The sequence below is a fragment of the Macaca thibetana genome, chromosome 13 (assembly GCF_024542745.1).
Source record: "Macaca thibetana thibetana isolate TM-01 chromosome 13, ASM2454274v1, whole genome shotgun sequence".
Lineage (NCBI taxonomy): Eukaryota > Metazoa > Chordata > Mammalia > Primates > Cercopithecidae > Macaca > Macaca thibetana.
In genome coordinates, this window is record NC_065590.1 from 5,118,427 (window position 1) to 5,133,112 (window position 14,686).

Sequence of the window (14,686 nt, forward strand, 5' to 3'; positions counted from 1 at the left end):
CATTCACAACTTGCAATTGAAGAATTTTGTATTCATCAAAATGGTTTGTTGTCTTATTTACTGACCTCATAATACACGTAGTGGGTAAGATTCTCAGTCTACAATCTCAGGTGTACGAGAATTCTCCAGTTCCTTATTCTTTTGGGTGGTGGTATATTTTGTCGTTGTTTCCACTGTGTTGCCCAGGCTGGACTGCAGTGGCTATTCACAGGTGCAATCATAGTGCACTATAGCCTCAAATTCCTGGGCTCAAGCAATCCTCCTGTCACAGCCTCCCAACAAGCTGGGACCATAAGCCATCATACCCACCTTGTTTTTAATAGAAATAAATTGATCTGTGAGATCCATCCTACGAGGGGTGTCTCAGTCAGTATAGGGGTCCCTCAAAAGGTGATAGGCCCCAATGGGGTCCAGAGGCCAGGGCTGGGGGTTTCGGCAGGGGCTTCTGGTTGGCAGCCTCAGTGAACACGTTGCCGCTCCCACTGTCTCTGCACTGCTTCCCAGCCTGCTGTGAGTGGCATGCGGCAGGAAAAGGCTTTGCTGGGCTGGGATCCTGACTGCCACCTCATCTGAAATTGTAACACCCCCTCAGGTGCAACCCTGGAGTCTCACGTGTCCAGGGGCTTACTCCCTCTCTTCTTTCTTCCCCCCAAAAGTGAACACACTCCACCACCTCTGAAATTCTTCCTGTAACCTGATGGTTTTCACACTTTAATGTGCATACTCATGGCCTGAAGAACTTGTTAAAAAAAGTTCCTCAACCTTACCCCCAGAGATTCTGATTCCAGAGGTCCGGCGGGCCCGTTTGTTCCCACTGCTGACGAGCTCACAGGCCCCTTAGAGGAGTCTCCTTTCTGTAATACTGCCTGTGTCCTCTTCAGAGGGTGGAAGAGCCTTAGAACCGCTTTTGCTGTCCACTCTGCACACCTTCCTGGGTCAGAGGAACATCAAACTTGGCACCTGCTCCAACTGGCTGTGGGATGATATGGGCATAGAGGGGAGAACAAACAAATTAGTATTTCGAAATAAATATCACTAATTGGAAATTAGGTTCTACTAATAAAACATCACTTATCTGATTTATATGTACACTTTATACATACTGGCATTTTGTTGAAATTGGGAAGAAAGAAATTTCTAAAGAGGCTTAAAACCCCATTTTCCTTGACAGGGGGCCTTCATGATGACAGGGACTGTGGCTTTTAGATTTGTGTACCCAGATAAGCATAGGTTTGAATTAATGATAACTTATTGAAATATTAAAACACACATATTCACCTTCATAGAACTCAACTGTGTATGAAAAAAGACTTGGTATTACATAATCACTAATAGTGGTCATTTTGGATGTTGATACTGCTCTGAGTGAAAATGTTTCTGAATTTAGTTTTATTTTATTATAAATTTTAAAAATTGGCCAGACCTGGTGGCTTACGCCTGGAATTCCAACACTTTAGGATGCTGAAGTGGGAGAATCACTTGAGGTCAGGAGTTTGAGACCAGCCTGGGCAACACAAGGAGACCCCATCTCTACAAAAAAAAATTTTGTTTTTTTCTGAGACGGAGTCTCACTTTGTCGCCAAGCTGGAGTGCAGTGACTGATCTTGGCTCACTGCAACCTCTGCCTCCAGGGTTCAAGCAATTCTCCTGCCTCAGCCTCCCAAGTAGCTGGGATTACAGGCATGTGCCCCCAAACCCACCTAATTTTTATATTTTTAGTAGAGACAGGGTTTCACCATGTTGACCAGGATGGTCTCGATCTCTTAACCTTGTGATCCGCCCGCCTCGGCCTCCCACAGTGCTGGGATTACAGGCGTGAGCCACCGCGCCCAGCCCAAAATTTTTTTAAAAAATTAGCTACATGTTGTGGTGTGTGCCTGTAGCTCCAGTTACTTAGGAGGTGAGGCAGGACAATCGCTTGAGCCCAGTATGTGGAGGTTGCAGCGAGCTATGGTCACGCTGCTGTATTCCAGTCTGGGTGACAGAGCAAGACTCTGTCTCTAAAAAAATTAAAACACAAATTATTTTCTGTACTTCATACATTTTCTTTAATGCACTTACATGATTTTATTGCTAATAAAATAAATATTACAATCCTGGCCAGGCACGATCACTCACACCTGTAATCCCAGCACTTTGGGAGGCCAAGGCGGGCGGACCATTTGAGGTCAGGTGTTCGAGACCAGCCTGGCCAACATGGCGAAACCCCATCTCTATTAAATATACAAAAATTACCTGGGCATGGTGGCGCACACCTGTAATCCCAACTACTCGGGGGGTTAAGGCAGGAAAAATGCCTGACCTGGGAGGCAGAGTTTGCGGTGAGCCCAGATCATGCCACTGCACACTCTAGCCTGAGGGAGAGAGTGAGACTCTATCTCAAAAAAAAAAAAAAAAAAAAAAAAAAATTACAATCCTAAGGAAAACCTGGAAAGGTCTACAAAATCTTTGCTCTGTTTGGGGTAGTAGGTGTATACTGGGGGAGGAGTATAGGGTCAGGGACACTTGGAGGTACAAAGAATGGATCTTTTCTAAGCTATTTTGGTGAGTGTGTGAAAGGCACCAGGCGTGTGACCTCCCAGATGGATTGGCAGAGGTCCCAAAGTGGACTTCTACTGGTTTATATTCAAACCAGAAAATCTAGGGGTGGCTCCTGAGAAGCAGGAGTCTCCCCAGGCTCATCTACGCCTCCAGTGGCCTAGATGAGTATGGCCAGGCTCTAATATGGGTCAGGAGTGCCTGCAGGCCTCTCAACTTTTTAACCTCTGTTTGAAATGAGTACTAGTGGAAGAGCCTGTAAATATGGCACCAAAGCACCTAAGGGGTAATTTGATAATGTTGGTCATTAGGCCATAAACTGGAACATTATCAAACATCCTTTCCAGGGGTTAAATCAAACTATAATCAGACCTAGGCCTGGGCGCCCCTTTACACAGTAGCCTGTTTTTTGTTTATTTGTTTACATCTTTAATTTTCTGAACACTACTAGTGTTAAAAAAGTGAGGAAAACCAGATTCCATTGTCCACCAGTTCTCTATGACGAATTTTCAGGAAGAAAACGTCTGCAGCCATTCCTGGGCATTCCTGCCAGTCTGTGATGCCAATTCCAGCATCTTCCAGTGGATGTGTCAAGTAGTCTGTGATAGACTAGGTCTTTGCAGTCCAAAAGACCTACAAGATAAGCCACATATATAATTTAGAATGCTTGAGTAGCCACATTAAAAAAAGAACAGAGGAAATTAATGTTAATAATGTATTTTATTCATCCAGATTTATGCAAAAATAGTTCAACATGTAAGGAATATAAAAAATTTGAGATCACTCACAAGGTTTTTTTTTTCTTTTTCTTTTTTTGAGATGGAGTCTCCCTCTGTTGTCCAGGCTGGAGTACAATGGTGCCATCTCGGCTCACTGCAACCCCCACCTCTGGGTTCAATCTATTCTTGTGCCTCAGCCTCCTGAATAGCTGGGACTACAGGCACGTACCACCATACCACACTAATTTGTGCATTTTTAGTAGAGATAGGGTTTTACCATGTTGCCCAGGCTGGTCTTGAACTCCTGGCCTCAAGTGATCCACCCACTTCGGCCTCCCAAAGTGATGGGATTATAGGCATGAGCCACCGTGCCCGGCCCTACAAGTTTTTTGTACTAAGTCTTTGGAACTCCGTGTGTCTCACACTTACAGCACACCTCCATTTGGACTAGTAACATTCCAGGTGCTTAACAGCCACATGTGGCTTATTGAACAATGCAGGGCCGGGTAAATGCAAGTGGATTTCCTGAGACATTGCTATTGAGTCTAGCAAGAACATGTTATTTGTTAATGAACTCAAAATACGACTGTGCCTTCATGTTACACTCAAAGTATTCAAAGATCTTTCCTGACATCTGGTGAAGAATCAATCTTCTTTCTCAAGAACCAAAGATCTTAATTCCCAGGAATTTTATGTACCTAGTATTTTCTGTGTTTAAAATGTGACTCTCACAAATATTGCAGAATGGATCACAGAAAAATTAGCCTTACTACCATTCGAAAATTTAGCTCCAGTATATGAAAAAAAATTTACCAGAGGATGAAAAATTATGAGGTTACATATTTACCAAAACATTTGTATTAACCCTTTCTTATCCTTGTGGAAAAAGCAGGCTATGACATCCTGCAAACTCCATAAATACACAGATTTGTCAATGGTTTTGGAAAACCCATAAACAGGGGCTACGGTATTACCCGTAGGTGCAGGCTGCAATTTATAAGCTCTTTAGTACACTCCTAGCACCAGGTCATGCAGTGACTATAGCTTGTCTTGGCAGAGCCTGTTATGTCATGATAGCCCACCACAGTGAGAAATTCTTCCATTTCCTCAAGTTTGTGGATTGCGCTTCTCTCCTGGAAACATGTAACATATTCTTTTATACTCATATAATGTGCCACTCTTCTGAGGTTATTTCAAAGAAAAGCCAGTATTATTCAACTGTACTTCATTCATCTTATATAATCAGTTGTAGCTGTAGAGCTCTACAAACAAAATAAAAAAAAAAAGAAGACATGTGACAGACTTATCTGCCAATATTCAAAATGCAGCTATCTCTTTCCATAGTTTTCAGTTAATCTTTGTAAATACCTATTTATGAACAGGTAAATAAATATAGCTCCGTTATGTAGACAACTGTGTTATATTTGTCTTTCTAAGAATTTGTTTCACCTAGGTTATCTAATTTGTTGGCACATAATTACTCATAATATTCACTTATAATCCTTTTTATTTCTGTAAGGTTAGTAGTGATGTCACCCTGCCCCCCTTTTTTGTTTTTTTTGAGACAGAGTTTTACTCTTGTTGCCCAGGCTGGAGTGCAATGGCACGATCTTGGCTCATGGCAACCTTCGCCTCCCAAGTTCAAGTGATTTTGCAGCCTCAGCCTCCCAAGTAACTGGGATTACAGGCATGCGCCACCACGCCCTGTCAATTTTGTATTTTAGTAGAGATGGGGTTTCACCATGTTGATCAGGCAGGTCTTGAATTCCTGACCTCAGGTAATCCACCCACCTCGTCCTCCCAAAGTGCCGGGATTACAGGCGTGAGCAACCGCGCCTGGCCGATGTCCCCTCTTTCATTCCTGATTTAATAGTGAGTTCTCTCTCTTTCTTCTTGAACAGTCTACTAAATTCTTGGACAGTCAAATAAAGGTCTGTCAATTTTGTTCATCTTTTCAAAGAGCCAACTTTTGTTTTAATTGATTTCCTCTATTTTTTTTTTTCTATTCTCTATTTAGTTTATTTCTGCTCTAGGTTTTGTTATGGTCTTCTGCTTGTTCTGGGTTTGGTTTGCTTTTCTTTTGCCAGTTTTTTAAGGTGAAAGGTTAAGGTACTGATTTCAGATATTCTTTTTAAAAAAGGTATTTACTGCTATAAATTTCTCTTTAGGTACTGCCTTAGCTGTATCTCAGAAGTTTTGGAATTTTTTTCATTTTAATTCATCTCAAAGTACTGTCTAACTTTCCTTGTTTTTTATTCTTCGATGCATTGATTATTTAGGAATGAGTTTTTTAAATGTTAACATATTTGTGAATTTCCCAAACTACTTTTTCTTGTAGATTTCTAATTTTTGTTTTGTTTTGTTTTTTGAGATGGAGTCTCACTCTGTCACCCAGGCTGGAGTGTAGTGGCATGATCTCAGCTCACTGCAGTCTCTGCCTCCAGGATTCAAGTGATTCTTGTGCCTCAGCCTCCTGTGTAGCTGGAATTACAGGCACACGCCACCACACCGGGCTAATTTTTTGGTATTTTTTTTAGTAGAGATGAGGTTTCACCATTTTAGCCAGGCTGGTCTCAAACTCCTGATCTCAAGTGATCCACTCGCCTCGGCCTCCCAAAGTGCTGGGATTTCAGGTGTGAGCCACCATTTCTGGCCCTCATTTAATTTCATTGTGGTTGGAGAACATACTTTATATAATTTTAATACTTTTAAATCTATTTGAATTTAAAATTCAATTGTTTTGTGAGGTAACATACAATCTATTCTGGGGAACATTCCATGTGCGCTTGAGAAGAATGTGTACTCTGCTGTTGCTGGGTGCAGTGTTCTACAGACACCTGTTAGATGTAGTTGGTTTACAGTGTTATTCCAGTCTTCTGTTTCCTTGTTGATCTTCTGTTAAGCTGTTTTTCTCATTATTTAAAGTGGGGTATTGAAGTCTTCAATTATTATTATTATTTTTTTCAAGACAGAATCTCGCTCTGTCACCCAGGCTGGAGTTCTGTAGCACAATCTTGGCTCACCACAACCTCTGCCTCCCAGTTTCAAGTGATTCTCCTGCCTCAGCCTCCCGAGTAGCTGGGATTACAGGCACGTGCCACTGTGCCCAGCTAATTTTTGTATTTGTAGTAGAGATGGGGTTTCACCATGTTGGCCAGGCTGGTCTTGAACTCCTGACCTCAAGTGATCCACCCACCTCAGCCTTCCAAAGTGCTGGGATTACAGGCAAGAGCCACCATGCCTGGTAAAGTCTTTGGGTGAGGGAGAAAGGACAAGATGGAGGAAGGTGAACAAGGAGGCACAATCCATGTTGCTTCCAGGTTCTTCCTCACCAACTTTCCCACGCACGGGAAAATGCAGCCCATGCCCTGGAAGATGCAGATCAACCGAGCATGCGCCAGGTGACATCAATCCGAAGAGATTGAAACTTACGGCCGGGCGCGGTGGCTCAAGCCTGTAATCCCAGCACTTTGGGAGGCCGAGGCGGGTGGATCATGAGGTCAGGAGATCGAGACTATCCTGGCTAACATGGTGAAACCCCGTCTCTACTAAAAAAAAAAAATACAAAAAACTAGCCGGGCGTGGTGGCGGGCGCCTGTAGTTCCAGCTACTTGGGAGGCTGAGGCGGGAGAATGGCGTGAACCCGGGAGGCGGAGCTTGCAGTGAGCTGAGATCACGCCACTGCACTCCAGCCTGGGAGACACGGCGAGACTCCGTCTCAAAAAAAAAAAAAAAAACTTACCTCGCCACGCCTACGGAGACGCCCCATCATGCCCTTATCCCGCCCACTGCCCTCCCCCTTCCAGTACCAATGCATAGAAGTCTGCCACTGGCAGGAGCCGGCGTGACTTCTTCGACCCCCGTTTTCATGGGCTGGGGAACCTCACCCGAGAGCGCCGGCGCGACTTCCCTGGCCCCCCACACCTGAGGACCAGAGAACCTCGCCCGAGAGTGTGTGCATATTTGCAATAAAAGACTGCCACTTTCTTACGTACTTTGGCCTCATGTTTAATTGCTTAGCTCTCCTAAATTAAGTTACATTAAATTAAATTAAAACAGCTGGTGCTGAAACCCGACCTGGGAGGAGACCCCTCCTCAACATCCCCTAGGGGTCTAACGAATCTCCTCCCCAGCGAACCGGCTCCCAACCCAACCAGCCACCAACACCGAACAAGTGTTCCAGCTTTCCACTGGTGCCGCTCTGAGAATTTCTCCTTCGGTGAGTACTCCCCTTTGTTAACCATCTCCGTCCGTTTCCGTGTCCTTGGCCTGGAGTCGTACGTACGCCCATGGATGTAGCCACCCTGTGGCGCAGTGAGGTCTTCAACCCGGAGACGTCCGTCTTGAAGTTCCTCAATTCTCTGTTAGTGACTCCAGGAGCCTCCGGTCTCTAGCAGTGGCAAAGGACGCTTTGCCACTGCGTGAGGTCGGTTTCCATTTCTGGTGGTTAAACAATGGGAACCTCACAATCGAAAATCCCTAGGAACCCCCCCTTAGGGTGTCTCCTCCAAAACTTAGAAGCCTTACATCTAGCTCAAGATTTAAAACGAAAGCGGCTAATTTTCCTCTCCACTGTGGCATGCCAAAAACCCGGGAGGAGACCCATCCTCAGGGCCCCCTAAGGTCCGAGGAGCCTCCTCCTTCCACGCCACGGACGGACCAGGACCTAGACATCTCTTTCCACACCTCCAAGTCTCCTAGGGGTGAGTACCTCTTGCCTCCCTCTCATACTCCTTGGCCAGAAGTCCTGCGCAGGCCCAAGGTTTTTTGGTCACCAGGTGACCTACAGGAGAGTTCCCAAAGGTAGAGACGTCTGCCCAAAGGAACTCTATTCCAGTCCGTGTGAGACCTGTCCAGGATGGAGACGTCCGCCTGGAGGTAATCTCCATTCCGGCTCCAGGAGCCTCCCGGTCTCTAGTGGCTCCAAAGGACGCTTTGTAGCCAGGTAGAGTTCAGTTTCCACCTATAGGTGAGAGAAAGGCAATGGGAAATCCCCAATCCAAAATACCTAGAGACACCCCTTTAGGGTGTCTTCTAACTAATCTCAAAACTTTACAATTAGAGCAAGATCTTAAACGAAAGCGACTGATTTTACTTTCCACTGTGGCATGGCCAGTCTCAACATTGAGACTGACAACCAGTCTCAACGGCCGCCTGAAGGCACTTTAGACCGTAACATTTTAATTAGATCTCTCTAATTTCTGCCAGAGGCTCGGAAAGTGGTCAGAAATTATCTATGTCCAAGGCTTTTAGGACTTGCGCTCTCGCCCAGACCTGTGCGCCCGGTGTTAAATGGCCCAGGTCTTGTTAGCCTAAACCCCTAAACCCGGCCCTTGGCCCCCACCTCAGCAACTGAGGAGGACTCCACCTCCATCTCAGATGGGGCCGATGGCAGGCGACCTCCCTCCCGACTTTCCAACCCCCCTCCCTATGGACTTCCTACTGCCCCTCCCGACTCTCCTCCTTCAGCCACTCCTCTCACCCCTCCCTATGGAGCTCCCACCGCCCCGCCCGACACTCCTCCCTCAGCCACTCCTCTTACCTCTCCCATTTCCGCCCACACTCGCTCCAAGACTGCGGTAGTGGCCCCCATTAGTCAGCCCTCTACCAGTAAGCCTGCCCCAACCCCCTCTACCAGTCAGCCTGTCTTAACCTACCCTACTGGTCAGTCTGTTCCAACCTCCCCTGCTAGTTTGTTGGCCCCCCCACCGAGAAGTTGCCGGAGCCGAAGGCGTGGTTGGAGTCCACGTCCCCTTTTCCCTGGCTGACCTTTCCAAAATTGAAGAACGACTTGGCGACTTCTCAGCCAACCCCACCTAATATTCCAAAGAGTTTCAATACATAGGCCAGAGCATATAACCTTACCTGGCATGACTTACATGTCATTCTTACTTCCACTCTTAACCCAGAGGAAAGAGAGTGCATTCTTGCAGCCACCAGGCAACATGCAGATCAATGGCATTTAACTGACGCCACCATCCCATTAGGAGAGATGGCTGTCCCGTCCATAGAACCAGATTTGGATTACCAGCCACAGCAGCCCGGCCGCCATAGGACAGACATTATGGTTCAATGTCTCTTGGCCGGTATGCAGGCAGCCTCTAACAAAGTGGTCAATTTTGATAAATTAAAGGAAATCATCCAGCACCCAGATGAGAACCCGGCTTCCTTCCTAAATCACCTTACAGGGGCACTAGCCCAATTTACTCAGCTAGACCCCACCTCCCCAGCCGGAGCAGCTGTCCTAGCCTCCTATTTTATCTCCCAGTCAGCCTCAGATATTCGAAAAAAAAAAGCAAAAAAATGTTGAAGATGGGCCTCAAACCCCCATACAGGACTTAGTAAAATTGGCCTTTAACGTTTTTAACTCCAGAGAGGAAGCAGCTGAGGCCGCAGAGCTAGACAAGGAGAAAAGAAGGGCTGTGCTTCAGGCACAAGCTCTAGTGGCTGCCCTCCAACCAGCGTTGCCCACTCTGCCGGCAGGGAAGACACAGGGCAAGTCTCCCAAGGGCTCCTTCTATAAATGCGGAGACCCAGGACACTAGGCAAATCAGTGTCCCCAGGCCAAGCCGGCTACTTCGTCTCGTCCATGCCTTAAGTGTGGCACAACTGGGCATTAGGCAAAACAGTGTCCAAATCCTCGCCTGCCTACCACGCCATGCCCAACCTGCCAACAGGAAGGACATTGGAAGTCTGATTGCCCCGCCAGCAGGGCAGGCATTGTGCCTCAACGTGGTGCCTCTCCTCAAAGGCCAGAAGGCTCCTTCCAGCTCCTACACCTGGACGACGACTGACGGTGCCCACACTCGGAGACCCTGGTCACCCTCGCCGAGCCTAAGGTAACTCTACAGATAGCGGGTAAGCCAATTTCTTTTCTCATCAATACGGAGGCTACCTATCCTGTTTTGTCAACCTATGGAGGCCCTAGCCAGCCATCCACTATCTCAGTAGTTAGGGTAGACGGTAAACCATCTAACCCTCGCCAGACCCCAGTGTTAAATTACTGCCTGGACTATGCATGCTTTGCCCACTCTTTCCTCATCATGCCCTCTTGTCCCACCCCCTCTTAGGACGAGACATCTTAACCTAACTCAAAACATCTATTCCCCTTCCCTTTCTCCAGGTGACCAGGTTCTACTCAAGGATGAACACCCTCCTCAAATTTTCCCGCTTCCTCACCATTCTTCATCTTAACTTAACTGATTTTTCCCTCATAAACCCCATAGACACCCTCCTTCCTGACCCATCCCCCGACCAGTGGGTTTCCCAACTTTTTACTGTCATGTAAGACCTAGCTTGGCAGGGTGCCCTTTGTGATTTCCTAATTCCCATACTAATCCTCTGCCTTGCCTTATATTTTGCTCCCATTTTAATAAAATTTCCCTGAGCCAAGGTCCAAGAGATCACCTGAGTCACCTGCAACCAAATGCTCCTGCATCCCTACACCCAACTGCCAACCTCAGACCCTAACTATGCCCCCTAACAGCAGGAAGCAGCCAGACAGACAACGGCGCCCCAAATTCTTATAATCAATAAGAGGTTGGACTGTTTGGGTGAGGGAGAAAGGACAAGATGGAGGAAAGGTGAATAAGGAAGGCACAATCCATGTTGCTTCTGGGTTCTTCCTCACCAACTTTCCCGCGCGTGGGAAAATGCAGCCCATGCCTGGGAAGATGCAGATCAACCGAGCATGCACCAGGTGACGTCAATCTGAAGAGATCGAAACTTACCCGGCCACGCCTACGGAGACGCCCCATCACGCCTTTATCCCGCCCACTGCCCTCCGCCTTCCAGTACCAATGCATAAAAGTCCGCCGCCAGCAGGAGCCCGCGTGACTTCTTCGACCCCCGTTTTCATGGGCCGGGGAACCTCACCCGAGAGCACCGGCGCGACTTCCCTGGCCCCCCACACCTGAGGACCAGAGAACCTCGCCCGAGAGTGTGTGCATATTTGCAATAAAAGACTGCCACTTTCTTACGTACTTTGGCCTCATGTTTAATTGCTTAGCTCTCCTAAATTAAGTTACATTAAATTAAATTAAAACAGTCTTCAATTATTATTGTTGACTAATTAGCAACAACAAAGTCTCAACATACTGTGGGGAAAAGAAAGAGAGATCAGACTGTTACTGTGTCTATATAGAAAGAAGTAGACATAAGAGACTCCATTTTGTTCTGTATTTGAGATGCTGTTAATCTGTGACCCTACCCCCAACCTTGTCCTTGCAAGAGACATGTGCCGTGGTGACTCAAGGTTTAACGGATTTTGGGCTGTGCAGGATGTGCTTTGTTAAACAAGTGCCTGAAGGCAGTATGCTTGTGAAAAGTCATCACCATTCTCTTAATCTCAAGTACCCAGAGACACGTACACTGCCAAAGGTCACAGGGACCTCTCCCTAGGAAAGCTAGGTATTGTCCAAGGTTTCTCCCCATGTGATAGTCTGAAATATGGCCTCGTGGGAGAGGAAAGACATGATCGTCCCCTAGCCTGACACCTGTGAAGGGTCTGTGCTGAGGAGGACTAGCATAAGAGGAAACAAGGCCTCTTGGCTGTTGAGATAGAGAAAAGCATCTGTCTCCTGCCCGTCCCTGGGCAATGGAACATTTCCGTGTAAAACCAATTGTATGTTCTGTTTACTGAGAAAGGAGAAAACCGCCTTAGGGCGAAAGGCGGGACTTGCTAGCGCAATGCGGCTCTTTATGCACTAAAAAGGTTTATGGAGATGTTTGCATATGCATATCAACGCACAGCACTTTTCCTTAAACCTATTCATGTCACAGAGATCTTTATTTATATGTCTTACTGCTGACCTTCTCCCTACGATGATCCTATTATCCTGCCACTTCCCTTTTTCTAAGATGGTAAAGATAATGATCAATGAAGCAATAAATACTGAGGGAACTCAAAGACCGGTGCCAGCGTGGGTCCTCTCTATGCTGAGCGCCGGTCCCCTGGGCCCACTTTTTCTTTCTCTATACTTTGTCTCTGTGTCTCATTTCTTTTCTCAAGTCTCTCGTTCCACCTAACGAGAAACACTCACAGGTGTGGAGGGGCAGGCCACCCCTTCAACATACGTGGAGCAAAACCCAACAGAACTAAAGGAAGAAATATTCACCTTTTAAATTTACATTTAATGTAATTACTGAAAAAGTAGGATTCACATCTGCCAATTTGCTGTTTATTTTCTATTTCTATATGTCTTGTTTTTCTTGTTTCTTCTGGTTCTGCTTTCTTTTGTGTTAGGTAGATATTTCTAGTTTATAACATTAATTCACTTGTCATTTTTCTTGTTATCTATCTGTATGAGTTATATTCTTACTAATTGCCCTAAGGATTGCAAGTACTTATATCCATCTAGTTGTCAATAATGCCAGCTAAATTTCAAAATAATACAAACTTTGCTTTTATATAGTTTTGTTTCCTTCACTGTCCTTTTTGCTCTTATGTCATACAAGTTATATCTTTATACATTATAAGCCCATCAATGTAATTTTATATATAATGGTTTATATGGTTATTTAAAAATCTATCAGGAGAAGGCCGGTTGTGGTGGTTCACGCCTGTAATCCCAGCACTTTGGGAGGCCAAGGTAGGTGGATCATGAGGTCAGGAGATTGAGACCATCCTGGCGAACACTGTGAAACCCCGTCTCTACTAAAAATACAAAAAAATTAGCCAGGCGTGGTGGCGGGTACCTGTAGTCCCAGCTACTTGGGAGGCTGAGGCAGGAGACTGGCATGAACCCGGGGGGCGGAGCCTGCAGTGAGCAGAGATGGCACCACTTCACTCCAGCCTGGGCGACTCAGTGAGACTCCATCTCAAATATATATATATATATATATTTTGTATATACATCTCCTGATGTATATACAAATATACAAATATACATTTTTTTGTATATATATCTCCTGATGTGTATATATATACACATCAGGAGAATAAAAGAGTTACAAACAAAAAATACAGTTAAACTGTCTGTTATATACACCTCTGTAGTTAACTTCACCAGTGTTCTTTATTTTTTTGTATGGATTAGAGTTACTATCTGGTGTTTTTTCATTTCAGTCTGAAGCATCCTTTTGAGTATTTCTAAATACAAGCACAGATTTTCTAGCAACAAATTCTCCTATTTTTTTGTTCTTCTGGGAGTGTCTTAATTTCTCCTACATTTTTGAAGTATAGTTTTGCTGGCATAGAATTCTTGGTTATCAGTCTTTTTTTTTGTTGTTCCAGTATTTTGAACATGTCATTCCCACTGTCTTTTGGCCTCCATGGTTTTTGATGAGAAATTAGCTGTTAATCTTATTGAGGATCACTTGTATGTGATAAGTCACTTCTCTTTACTGCTTTCAAGATTCAGTTGCTGTTTTCAAGATCCTCTCTTTGTTTTCCAACAGTTTGATTATAGTATGTCTAGATGTAAATCTCTATGAGTTTATCCTACTTGGAATTTTGTTTAGCTCCTTGGAACTGTAGAATAATGTTTTTCATCCAATTGGGAAGTTTTTGGCTCTTATTTCTATTAAGTTCTTTTTCTTCCTCTTTCTTGTCTCAACATTCTCTTACCATATGATCTGGCAATTGTGCTCTTTGGTATTTACCCAAAGATGTTGAAAACTTATGTCCACACAAAAACCTGCATATGGATGTTTATAGCAAACAGCTTTATGAATAATTGTCAAAACTTGGAAGCAACCAAATTGTCCTTCAGCAGGTGAATGGATAAGTAAATTGTGATACATCCAGATAATGGAATATTATGAGACTGAGCTCTTAAGTCATGAAGGGACATAGAGGCTATGTTAAGTGCATGTTGCTAAATAAAAGAAACCAATCTGAAAAGACTATCTACTGTATTATTCTAACTATAAGATATTCTTGAAAAGGCAAAATCAGGGAGACAATAAAAAGGCCAGTGGTTGCTGGGGTTAGGGAGAAGGAAGAATAGGTGGAACACAGAGGACTTTTAGGACAGTGAAAATATTCTGTATGATACTACAGTGGTAGAAATATGTCATTATACATTTGTTCAAACTCTTAGAATATATAACACCAAGAGTGAATCCTAATGTAAACTGTGGACTTTGGGTGATAATGATGTGTCAATGTGGGCTCATCAACTGTCACAAATGTTCCACTCTAGTGGGGGATGTTTAGTTGGGGAGGCCTGTGTCCTGAGGCAGAGGGGATATGGGAACTCTCTGCACCTTTTGCTCAATTTTGTTGTGAACCTAAAATATGTCTTTTTAAAAAAATCTATTGAAAGGTACTGTTCCTAAGGCAATACTACTTAACGTGTGAACTGTGGTCTGGTGCCAGTCAATGAACCGTTTGGTAATAATCTGCCATGAGATAAGGAGCTTGTTCCAGAACGTACATCAATCTACTGTTGACCCTACCTAAACAGCCTTGCTATAAAATGAAAAAA